Here is an 11,303-nt window from a genome sequence, read left to right on the forward strand (position 1 = left end):
TCGACCTCGATGATGACGACACCCCGACCCAGTCCCCAGTTCGAGTCTTCCTGTCACGCGTGTCTGGATTCTTGAGAGTGTTCCGTGTCAAGATGGACGCTTAGAGTGACATCTTGCTACGTCTTGGATTGTTGAGGAGTGTGTTCTGTGTGAAGATGGACGCTTAGAGTGACATCTTGCTACGTCTTGGATTGTTGAGGAGTGTGTTCTGTGTGAAGATGGACGCTTAGAGTGACATCTTGCTACGTCTTGGATTGTTGAGGAGTGTGTTTGTGTGAAGATGAACGCTTAGAGTGACATCTTGCTACGTTTGGATTCTTGAGGAGTGTGTTTGTGTGAAGATGGACGCTTAGAGTGACATCTTGCTATCGTTTGGATTCTTGAGGGAGTGTGTTTGTGTCAAGATGAACGCTTAGAGTGACATCTTGCTATCGTTTGGATTCTTGAGGAGTGTGTTTGTGTCAAGATGAACGCTTAGAGTGACATCTTGCTATCGTTTGGATTCTTGAGGAGTGTGTTTGTGTCAAGATGGACGCTTAGAGTGACATCTTGCTATCGTTTGATTCTTGAGGAGTGTGTTTGTGTCAAGATGGACGCTTAGAGTGACATCTTGCTATCGTTTGATTCTTGAGGAGTGTGTTTGTGTCAAGATGGACGCTTAGAGTGACATCTTGCTATCGTTTGGATTCTTGAGGAGTGTGTTTGTGTCAAGATGAACGCTTAGAGTGACATCTTGCTATCGTTTGATTCTTGAGGAGTGTGTTTGTGTCAAGATGGACGCTTAGAGTGACATCTTGCTATCGTTTGATTCTTGAGGAGTGTGTTTGTGTCAAGATGGACGCTTAGAGTGACATCTTGCTATCGTTTGATTCTTGAGGAGTGTGTTTGTGTCAAGATGAACGCTTAGAGTGACATCTTGCTATCGTTTGGATTCTTGAGGAGTGTGTTTGTGTCAAGATGGACGCTTAGAGTGACATCTTGCTATCGTTTGATTCTTGAGGAGTGTGTTTGTGTCAAGATGGACGCTTAGAGTGACATCTTGCAAACGTCGTTTGATTCTTGAGGAGTGTGTTTGTGTCAAGATGGACGCTTAGAGTGACATCTTGCTATCGTTTGGATTCTTGAGGAGTGTTTTGTGTGAAGATGGACGCTTAGAGTGACATCTTGCTATCGTTTGATTCTTGAGGAGGTTTTTGTGTCAAGATGGACGCTTAGAGTGACATCTTGCTATCGTTTTGGATTCTTGAGGAGTGTGTTTGTGTCAAGATGGACGCTTAGAGTGACATCTTGCTATCGTTTGATTCTTGAGGAGTGTGTTTGTGTCAAGATGGACGCTTAGAGTGACATCTTGCTATCGTTTGATTCTTGAGGAGTGTGTTTGTGTCAAGATGGACGCTTAGAGTGACATCTTGCTATCGTTTGATTCTTGAGGAGTGTGTTTGTGTCAAGATGGACGCTTAGAGTGACATCTTGCTATCGTTTGATTCTTGAGGAGTGTGTTTCTGTGTGAAGATGAACGCTTAGAGTGACATCTTGCTATCGTTTGATTCTTGAGGAGTGTGTTTGTGTCAAGATGGACGCTTAGAGTGACATCTTGCTATCGTCTTGGATTCTTGAGGAGTGTGTTTGTGTCAAGATGAACGCTTAGAGTGACATCTTGCTATCGTTGATTCTTGAGGAGTGTGTTTGTGTCAAGATGAACGCTTAGAGTGACATCTTGCTAAGTCGTTTTAGTTCTTGAGGAGTGTGTTCTGTGTGTCAAGATGAACGCTTAGAGTGACATCTTGCTATCGTCTTGATTGTTGAGGAGTGTGTTTGTGTGAAGATGGACGCTTAGAGTGACATCTTGCTATCGTCTTGGATTCTTGAGGAGTGTGTTTGTGTGAAGATGGACGCTTAGAGTGACATCTTGCTATCGTCTTGGATTCTTGAGGAGTGTGTTTGTGTGAAGATGAACGCTTAGAGTGACATCTTGCTATCGTCTTGGATTCTTGAGGAGTGTGTTTGTGTGAAGATGGACGCTTAGAGTGACATCTTGCTATCGTTTGGATTCTTGAGGAGTGTGTTTGTGTGAAGATGGACGCTTAGAGTGACATCTTGCTATCGTCTTGATTCTTGAGGAGTGTGTTCTGTGTGAAGATGAACGCTTAGAGTGACATCTTGCTACGTCTTGATTCTTGAGGAGTGTGTTTGTGTGTGAAGATGGACGCTTAGAGTGACATCTTGCTATCGTCTTGGATTGTTGAGGAGTGTGTTTGTGTGAAGATGAACGCTTAGAGTGACATCTTGCTACGTCTTGGATTCTTGAGGAGTGTGTTTCTGTGTGAAGATGAACGCTTAGAGTGACATCTTGCTACGTCTTGGATTGTTGAGGAGTGTGTTTGTGTGAAGATGAACGCTTAGAGTGACATCTTGCTACGTCTTGGATTGTTGAGGAGTGTGTTTCGTGTGAAGATGAACGCTTAGAGTGACATCTTGCTACGTCTTGGATTGTTGAGGAGTGTGTTTGTGTGAAGATGGACGCTTAGAGTGACATCTTGGATTGTTGAGGAGTGTGTTTGTGTGAAGATGAACGCTTAGAGTGACATCTTGCTACGTCTTGGATTGTTGAGGAGTGTGTTTGTGTGAAGATGGACGCTTAGAGTGACATCTTGGATTGTTGAGGAGTGTGTTTGTGTGAAGATGAACGCTTAGAGTGACATCTTGCTACGTCTTGGATTGTTGAGGAGTGTGTTTGTGTGAAGATGGACGCTTAGAGTGACATCTTGCTACGTCTTGGATTGTTGAGGAGTGTGTTTCGATGTGTGAAGATGGACGCTTAGAGTGACATTTGCTAAGTCTTGGATTGTTGAGGAGTGTGTTTCTGTGTCAAGATGGACGCTTAGAGTGACATCTTGCTACGTCTTGGATTGTTGAGGAGTGTTCTGTGTGAAGATGGACGCTTAGAGTGACATCTTTGCTACGTCTTGGATTGTTGAGGAGTGTGTTTCGTGTGAAGATGGACGCTTAGAGTGACATCTTAGAACGTCTTGGATTGTTCCGTGTCAAGATGTACGCTTAGAGTGACATCTTGTTACGTCTTGGATTGTTGAGGAGTTTGTTTTGTGTCAAGATTTTGTGTTAAATCTGTACAACGGCACCCTGGGGTACTGTTGTACAAAACAACCTTTAGTAAGGTTTAACTTAGTGACGAAGGTCAACCTTAACACAAGGTTACGCCCGTTGCACAAAGCTACCTTTAATTAACCTTACGTTGGAAGGATACGTAGTGGCAACCTTAAATCCCTGGATGCTGTAATTTTCGTTCTGAGTCGCATCTTCATAAGGCCCGAAACGTGTACGTTCTGCGAGAATTGCGCACACCTGAATCTACCTACGGATATTAAATGACAATGTAGACTATTAAAGTTCCTATCTATTGATTTAAGTGCAAATAATGAGGTAGTTTGACAAATAGACACTGCTAAATGTTGACCAAAATTATGTTATTGCGTTAAAAACACATAAAATAAATTTCACCGTTTTTTATCGTACACCGAAATGAGAGCGAACAAAATACTGCCTGATATCTGAACGACATAAGTGTATAAAAAATGGATATGTGGGCTTAGCTGTGTGTAACGGTATAGATTCAATATAAAAAATGGCGAAAATTGATTTTCATCCACGACGTCAGAGAGGTCACACGCGGATAAAGCCGAGGGAGCATGATTCCACTATGCTTTACACAGGGTCATTGTAACTCAGGTCCACCGGGGTTTGAATCACTGTTTGGACAATAATTATAAAAAATAAAAATCTAGATTTTTGCAACCGTACATTGTTTTATATATTATGAGTAACTTATACTTCAAATTTAAATGAAATAGGTGAAGAAATGGATGTTTTAGAAAATTCGCACGCTTCACTCATTACATGAAAACAGTGTATTTTATGTAATGAGTGTAGCAGGAGAATATGGCCTTATTATTGTCCGAACAGTGATTCGAACCCCTGTGCTCAGGTCACTTGGAGAGAATTTGCTGTGAATACGGACACAAAATTGATGCTTCGTTCAAGATGAACCAAACTATCCCAATACATAGATCAACGCTGCAATCAGATGCGTTTTGGTAATATCACATATTACAAGAAATGTTGACATCATACGACATGAAAAATCACTTAATAGCATATGAGCTGAAATATTGTTTGATGAGGTGGTATAATATCTCTATTATAATTTTATAAGAGCATCTTAGATTTATCATGTGACAACACTGGAATGTGCCTGTAATGTGAAACCAGCAACAACACACTTGTAACGCATTACTGTAATATTGGCCATGGCGCCTTGAATACACGGATGAAACTTTCTGTCTGTCTTAATAGCCAAATTAGTTGTGTGTAGATGTATTTTGACTAATTTTGTATCTTTATAAACAAAGTACTAGCCATATCTTCATATGGAATAAAGGAACAAAACTACACAATTTTAGATGACGTCATGGCTTGTTTAATGTATTTTGCAACGTCGGAGAAAAGCGACACTTGTTTGTGTGTGGTGTGTGGTGGCGCGTGGTCCTGTGCTTAAAGCTCAGGTCACAAATCGGTGAAGATAAGCAGCGTCGAGCTCGGAGAGTCCTTGGATGGGTGACCGTGTTTGACAGCTTGACTCCTGAGAGTTTCTAGGACTTGAGTCCTGCCCCACAACGAAGCACATGTGGTCTCACCTTAGGCAAGTGAGTTTGTTCAAAATTGCCTCTGTTCACCCAGCAGGAAAATGGGTACCCGGTGGAAAAAAGTCATATGACTATAACCTTCTAGCGCCTAACAGGCAGCTTGGGTTATCCGGGGTAATAATGGCCTTGATTGTTAACGCTATGAGCATACCTAGTGTGGGGTTTGGCGCTATATAAATAGACACATTATTATTATTATTATTATGGTATACAGTTTTCCCAGAAATTATTGAGAAAATCTTTATTTATTCATACTGATAATAGAATTTGAAATTATGTGTTACATTACATGTAGTAAGTGTACTCAATATGGGAGGCAACTCTTGTAAGCTTAAGAATGAACCTTACTATATCAAGAGTTATCTCCCCTGGTGTATCAGACGGCTGCCTTTGGTGACATGGCAGATTTGTCAGAAGAAGAGAAATGAAAGCTGGTTCAAGATGATTTTGAAAGGGGTGTGACTAATGCAAAAGGATTAGCTGGTAGACATGACATTCCTCTGTCTACAGTATACAGAACTTGGAAGAATATTTAGTCAGGAGTTGGGATTGAGCATAAGACAGGGACAGGGGGCAGGGGCGGATACAGCTTTTTGAGAAAAGTGTGTGTGTGTGTGTGTGTGTGAAGAAGGGAAAATTGAAAAGCGTTGAGAATATCAGAAATAAGATGATTAATAGAGGAAGTCCTCAGGTATGTTATGAAACCTTTAGACAAGAATTACAAAGACTTATCTGGGTGAAAAAGCGCGGAATCCCTCACCATTGATGAAAGATGCATGGAAGACGTTTAGACTGGTGTTGTTAAACCTGTATTTTTTCTCGCGATCATTGGATGTCAATCTCAACGGCACATTTTTTTAGCAATCTCAACTCCCTGCATTCTCTTCCCACAGAGGTTACTTGTCATATCTTCCTACGAACCTCTGTTCTAATACGGCCATATTTCCCGGTTCTCGTAAAATCCCTAGCCAACGGCACATTTTTTTAGCAATCTCAACTCCCTGCATTCTCTTCCCACAGAGGTTACTTGTCATATCTTCCTACGAACCTCTGTTCTAATACGGCCATATTTCCCGGTTCTCGTAAAATCCCCTAGCCAACGGCACATTTTTTTAGCAATCTCAACTCCCTGCATTCTCTTCCCACAGAGGTTACTTGTCATATCTTCCTACGAACCTCTGTTCTAATACGGCCATATTTCCCGGTTCTCGTAAAATCCCCTAGCGGCAAAAGATCGCAACACGAATTATCTCCCTTCTTTCTATCCAATCAGAACACGTGTTACATCGACTTAGATTCAACTTGACTAACACAAGCAAATGTGGGGCCACAAATATCCCCCATCTGCCGGGGACTTATACACAAGACGTTTAATGGCTAGCTTGTCCGTTGTCAACAAGGGCGATGGAGGCGCCACTGATCCGCCATAACATGACTGAGTTTTGTCTAGAAGAAACGTTTGCGCATCGCGCAGGGGAAGAGGTTTAGTTTTCTCGAAGCATACTAAAATTACCGAGGCCTTGCGAGTGATCACTTTTGAAACAACGTCGCTGATTGCACAACTAAATCTGATTGCCTCCAATCACGAGTCTTGAAGGCTCACACCATGAAAGGGCCGTATTAGAACAGAGGTTACGTAGGAAGATATGACAGGAGTAACCTCTGTGGGAAGAGAATGAACTCCCTGGGGATCATACAACTCCTGCTGCCACTAGGCGCACCGAGTTATCGCGGCTTTCCCATCCTTACGTGGTACCCATTCACAGCTGGGTGGACTGGGACACATAGTCAGTACTTTGTCCAGGTTTTACTGCACGTTGCTGTACACGCAACTAGGTGTTTGAACGTATTCATGGGGCCACCATCTGGTCATATACCAACGGATTCGTGGGTTCTTTGAAGTGCACAGGGTTGTGTACTGTACACTAGGGGTTGTGACAACACTGAAAGAGTCTGCACACAAAGTTGACTCCAAGGTGATTACTTGGAAACCGTGAACCTATCTACCAACGCCCAAAACATAGCCCGAAATTTCACATGTGGGGTGGGATATAATCACGTGGAGTGACGCCATTGTGTACTTTCACTCGAAATTTGGCCAAGCTACAGCCCAGATCTTAACCCTATTGAGAATGTGTGGGTACTAATGAAGGACAGAATAAACCTAAAAGGACTTAGAAATATTGAGGATATGCAGAAAGAAGTGGTCGAATATTGGGATACGCTGTCAAACGATTTCATACAAACTTTGATAGGTAGTGTACCTTGGCGCTTTCAGTCGTGTATTGCAGGGCAAGGAGGTCTCACAAAGTACTGAAAAGACATTTAGACTGTAAAAGAATCATATCTCAACATATTCATTAAGTAAAACTTCCATAGTTCATATACATGTATTAGATACTAGTATTTGCCGAAACGGCTGTCTAAATAATTTCTGGGAATACTATACATCTCACCTAATATATCCGTTCAAAGTATAAACAATCTCGGTACATCAGTCAGAATTTGACGCTCTTTTGACAGAACATGAAATGACTGATTTATCACATGAATTTTGTTTTGAATAGATAAACAATTAGATAGTTTGACCGTAAATATTAATGTGGACAACACTTGCTCCTGTTTGGCATGAGTCTGACGTAAATCATAAAGATTATTTCAAAACACATGAATATTTTGTCAGGATGAAACTTTTAACATTATCATGTGGCTATTTCTCTTCATAATTATGCAATGAAAGGGGAAAAAATAGCTAGCTCCTTTAGTATGAACCCATTAGAAAAATACTGTCCGGGATGACCAAAGAAGAACAATGCATGGCCTATAGTTTGTGTAGAATTCTTGTAGAAATAAAATCAGCAGTTTAATATTCTGTTATCACAATATACTAATTTTTGTAAATATTAATAAATTATATTAAGAAAAGAAGTAAAGTAAATCATTAAGCGTTTGTGACAAACGCACACCTGGAAAACCATTAGACATAAGTTTTCAGTCCATAAAACGATATAAATATTAAATAATATCTTAAGTAATATAGCTTTACTTGCATGATTAAATGAGTCGCTTTTCACTAACCTGTTTATATGAAATTACAACATTGAACCAGACAATCCAGTGATCAACAGCATGAGCATCAATCTACGCAACTGGGATACGATGACATGTGTCAACCAAGTCCGCGAGTCTGACCACCCGATCCCGTTAGTCACTTAGCAATATACCAAATACAAATGCAGACTAAACTGTAGTGCAACCATGGTCACACTTGTACTTCAAAGTTTCAACCCGTGAAGGTCCGGGTTAGAATATATTAGAATATTGATATTCAGTAACCCATGCTTGTCGTAAGAGACGACTAACGGGATCGGGTGGCCATGCTTGCTGACTTGGTTGACACATGTCATCGGTTCCCCATTGCGCAGATCGATACTAATGCTGGATCACTGGATTGTCTGGTCCAGACTTGATTATTTACAGACCGCTGCCATAAAGCTGGAATATTGCTGAGTGCAGCGTAAAACTAAACTCACTCAAAATTTCACGAATGCTACATGATGATTCCCTAATTATTTCTGTCATCTGTGTCTATCTGTGTTGGAAGTCACCTTTTCTGTCTGTTAGGTACCGTTGTTCTATTGAGGTAAGCACGTTTAGCATAGTACGTATACTACTCTCCCAGAGTGGGCATTGCACCGTGCACCGTGTGGCATGAAGCCATTGTGACCAAATTGAACGTGGCGCCAACTCAACATTTGACTTGCAACATGACTGGGATCCGGATTAGCCGCACGTCTTCCGAGTAGCGCAGGAAGAGAACCGGTCAAAGTATCATGTCACATGATGCTATGACAGTCTCGTGAGATTTATGACGTCGCCTTGACGACACTTTCACTATTGACGCCGCCATATTGCTGAGACTATCTTACCATACCATATCGCCTATCATCTGCTGTTGTTTGCCTTGTGTTTTGCTCATCTCCGAATCTGAACACGATGAACTCTTACACCCAAGGTATTTCTATTTTAGGGCTATTTTAAAATGATAATTTTCTTTGACTTTTAGCTAGATCTAATTTTCTTAAAACTTGAAATAAAATGAGCCGAGACCTACAAGGCTACATCTGTCGGAAAGCAAAAAGACATCAATCATTATTATCATTCACCATTTGTATAAAATTGCCACCTTTTCGGATGTTGATAGCTAAACGTTAACATCTCATTCTGTCATAGGGACAGTATATTTATATAGACACTGAATAGATATCAGAGGAGTTTGATTCGATGCCAGTTACATTTATTTCAACTCATGGACAGTGACAGTGTGTCATTTTAACTATCTTTGGTACGTAAAATGAGGACCTTTTGACCTTTTAATCTGATAATAAACAATAGATAAGCTTTTAGTCTTTTAGCCATATAATTGTCTTTCCAATATCGATATAACTGTAGTTTCTATCTGACCTAAATTCATGCTCAAATTTGTTCGGGGACAATGAAACTACATAGTACACAGTACCGCGGTCTTTGATTATACCGCGGTCTTTGATTATTTTCTATTTTTGGGGGAGTCGGGCTTGCCATTGACGGTCCTATACTTTAGCATTTAGATCTACCGGAACTAAATCAGTTTCAAACGGTACGAAACTGTGCACATACGGTTTATGCAGTTTGCATTTGACCCATTTTAGAGATTGATATTTGTGCGCATCAAATCACAGATTATCTCTTAAAGAACACACGCATTTGGGCTTCTAACAACTTAAATTACAGTACATGTAATAGTGTGATGTAATTGTCACTCGATTCACAAATATTATCCTCGTATACTGATAATGAAAAGGACTTCAACAAAATATAATTGAACAAAGACATAATATTCCAGTGTTATATTATGTGTATAAATGTATACAAACATAGCTATTTTCTGCATGCTTGAGATACTGAAATATCACTTGATGCTCATCTGCCAGTGTCTTAAAATGTTACATAACGCCCTAATGTCATTCAAGGATCATTTGCCCTGTCCAACATATTGTGTACCAAATAAATTATCACTGCTCCTAAATTTTAACAGTGTTTTCCTATATTCATATACATGTATATCAGAAGTTTTTAAATTCAGATTTTGTAAAACAGAGTTTCTAGGAGACCCTGTCTGGTGTGTTTCTATTCAATTCTCAATCCTTCTTTGACCACGTGATCAAGTTATAGTTTTTGCGATTTATAAAAAAAAAACAAAAAAAATTAAATCAAATTCAATTTTAAAAACAAACCCTGAGGAAGTATTCTTTGAATTCATTTTGAGGATTTTAACATATTGCTAGTTTGATAAAACAAATGCGAGGTCCTATATTTTTATTACTCAGATTTTTTAAGGGGTATTAAGATTTGAATTCATAAGTGGATGAACACCCTTCACAATTGTGTATGAAGTGACTCCGATGATAGTCTCTGTAAACTTTTCTAAAACTAGTTTCTTCACTGTCTTGTCTTAAATCCTTTCCCATTTCTTTTCGCCTGACAGCTCTTGACCTCGTGATCAGGTTCCCTTTGAACTTTGACATCTGGGCCCCTCCTCGCCAAGTGGGTGTTTTAGGGAACCAGCAGTTTTCTGTTATTGTAAAACTGTAGTTATGTAATTCATGTATCGATTTCACATAACCATTTAATCATTATCTAACACATGCAAACATGTACAGTGTATTGTGCACTAGTGAAATGGACACTGATATCCATATAATCACTAACTTTCTCCTAACGTTATGGTAATTGTCACCGAAATGATCTATTTCCCCAAAACTGTCCTCTCCTTTCATATGCTTTCATCTTCTGTCATTCTCTTCATGTCCTTCTCTCCCTCCCTGTCAGCGTCCTACTGGGAGGTACATGACCATCCCTGAGCCCCTGTCAGAACTGCCCGCCCCTCCCACCACCATCCCCGACCCTGCTCCTCTCCCTGACCCCGTCCTACGTGATGCCCCTCACTTCGTCGATATCGACCTCGATGACGACGACACCCCGACCCAGTCCACAGTTCGAGTCTTCCTGTCACGTGTGTCTGGATTCTTGAGGAGAGTGTTCCGTGTCAAGATGGAGGCTTAGAGTGACATCTTGGAGTGTTTAGGAGTGTGTTTCGTGTCTGGACGCTTAGAGTGACATCTTGCAACAGTTTGGGTTCTTGAGGAGTGTGTTTCGTGTGAAGATGGACGCTTAGAGTGACATCTTGCAACTTTTTTTATTCTTGAGGAGTGTGTTTCGTGTGAAGATGGATACTTCGAGTGACATCTTGCAACTGTTTGGGTTCTTGAGGAGTGTGTTTCGTGTGAAGATGGACGCTTAGAGTGACATCATGCAACTGTTTGGGTTCTTGAGGAGTGTGTTTCGTGTGAAGATGGACGCTTTAGAGTGACATCTTGCAACTGTTTGGGTTCTTGAGGAGTGTGTTTCGTGTGAAGATGGACGCTTAGAGTGACATCATGCAACTGTTTGGGTTCTTGAGGAGTGTGTTTCGTGTGAAGATGGACGCTTAGAGTGACATCTTGCAACTGTTTGGGTTCTTGAGGAGTGTGTTTTCGTGTG

The sequence above is a fragment of the Haliotis rubra genome, unplaced genomic scaffold (assembly GCF_003918875.1).
Source record: "Haliotis rubra isolate DU_JTF1 unplaced genomic scaffold, ASM391887v1 Scf79, whole genome shotgun sequence".
NCBI classification, from domain to species: Eukaryota; Metazoa; Mollusca; class Gastropoda; order Lepetellida; family Haliotidae; genus Haliotis; species Haliotis rubra.